This window comes from Nelumbo nucifera, chromosome 1 (genome assembly GCF_055504915.1).
Source record: "Nelumbo nucifera cultivar China Antique chromosome 1, China Antique-T2T, whole genome shotgun sequence".
Classification (NCBI taxonomy): Eukaryota; Viridiplantae; Streptophyta; class Magnoliopsida; order Proteales; family Nelumbonaceae; genus Nelumbo; species Nelumbo nucifera.
The window spans coordinates 43,709,474-43,711,522 of NC_142649.1; the positions used below are offsets into that span (position 1 = coordinate 43,709,474).

Genomic DNA, 2,049 nt, shown 5'->3' on the forward strand with positions numbered 1-2,049 from the left:
GACTGTCCATGTGGGGCTCACCTTGAAAAGCCATAAATTATGTGCTTCAATCCTTCCAAACGTCAGTTTGTGCAAAGTTAAAAACTATAAAAAGCCTATTCTTCGGTCTTGTGAGTTAATCATGTTATGAAAATGTTGTTTTAAATAAAGTTGAAACTGATATCATAAATGTGTTAATGAATCAAGTGATATTTATCAAAATTTATGAGCGGATTTTAATTGATCAAATCTCTTCGATACCATATCTTTTGGGCACCAAAGATCTTTTCCATGTTATATTGCTTCTTGATAGACCGTTGTTTCATTTATTAGCTGCTACTTATAAGAAAAGACTTGAGAAGTATGTCAACGGTGTCGTGGTGTAGTTGGTTATCACGTCAGTCTAACACACTGAAGGTCTCCGGTTCGAGTCCGGGCGACGCCATGAGTGTATGGAGGCTTTTTTTATTAAAAGAGGAGGGTCCCATTCTCACCGCAATCCTTCAATTTTAATTTTAATAGTACACTCCAAAGTTCATCATATGCCATGTATCTCGAATATTTCCAATGAACAGATTTAGGAAGATGAAGAGATTGCTATCGAAGTAAATTAAATAAATAAATAATTGATAAAAGTTTTAAACAAATACTGGTGGGGACTCGTTTGTCAAATTAAATTGAATCAAAAGGAACCTTAAGATATTTCCAACTGGGCCAAACCAGCAATTTAGGTCCAACGTAACCATTATTTTTGGGTCAGGTCTAATCAATCCAACTGCAATTCAAGTTGCATCTCTAGTGAGAGTGGCCAATTTTGATGAACAAATACTAATTTTGAATTAAATAACAAGAAATTAATGAAGGTTAGAATGACTTATTTGTTTGAAGTAGGAAATAATTCAGTTCATAACCTGTACAAAAAATTAATATTACAAATTAATGGGGCACATTTTTTAACTTAAATCAATTTGTTCAGACAAGTTCATTTAATAAATTGATTTAGATATTATATCAAGTAAACGTATTTAAGTTAATTAAGTTAGTTTAGGTAAATTACTTATGTTATTTAATTTTTTTGAAAGCACTTATAATTAACTTGAGTTAATTGAGCTTGTAAAATAAATAAAGTTAATCCTCATAACTACTGGAGTGGATGTCACATGTACATTGCTCTTTCCCCGCGCCTTAAGGATTAATCCCCCCTATAATGTGTAAATATGTCTTACCCATTAATAAAAATGAGATGAGAATGGTTCATTGGTTATCGTCGAAGATTCTGATTTCATATTTCTGCTTCTACCCCTATTATCAAAACATCAAAACACCCTGACAAAATGTGGGTTTAGACATTTTTAATATTAATTATAATTTTCCTCTGGAAATAAAGGAAATTGTAGAACCCATTGGATTAAATTTAGTCATGTTGTAGAATCCATCGATTTGCAAATAAGGCTGCTCATGCGATAGCAAAAAAAGGTTCATCTTTGAATCGTCCTTTTACCTCGTCAATTATTCCAGATTTTTTTAACACTATTCTTGTAAATGATATTTCATCAAGTTTGAATGAATGAATCAACTTATGGGCTTTTTTATCCTCTAAAAAAAGTCATACACATTGTTCTTTAATTAAACAAGTCCAATTTAAATGCAAGATATTTTCCTTCAGTCCTAATGACATTCTCTTTAGAAGACATACTCTACATGCTGAGTAATGAGTTTGTTCAATATATTTACTAACCGAAAATTGTAGATGAGGTCTAAATTAGGTGGTTACTAAAACTTACTCCATGTGTTTAGTTGATTGCTCCATAGACATTTTGCCATTGACTGCCAAAATTAGCTTAAGGTATCTAAGAGTTATATGAACCCGGTTTCCTTAGCCCCAAGTAGATCATGGATAATCATTTACCTTTCACATATTTGATACATTGAGATAACTCCTCCCATTCAAATTTTTATCCAAGCAATCTCCTAGGAAGTCGAGAGCATTTCTCATGGGTCAATCGCCTATAGCCCAACAGATCCAAAAAAAAAAAATCTAAGCCCCAAATATCAATCCTCTAAGTTTTG

The 2,049-nt window shown here is 32.2% G+C and overlaps 1 non-coding gene across 1 annotated transcript; it reads left to right on the forward strand.

The window, feature by feature from the left end:
* The first annotated feature begins 350 nt into the window (after window positions 1-350).
* TRNAV-AAC (transfer RNA valine (anticodon AAC)) lies at window positions 351-424 on the forward strand. The gene has a single exon. It is a non-coding gene; the product is annotated as a tRNA-Val (tRNA).
* Window positions 425-2,049: the final 1,625 nt, after the last annotated feature.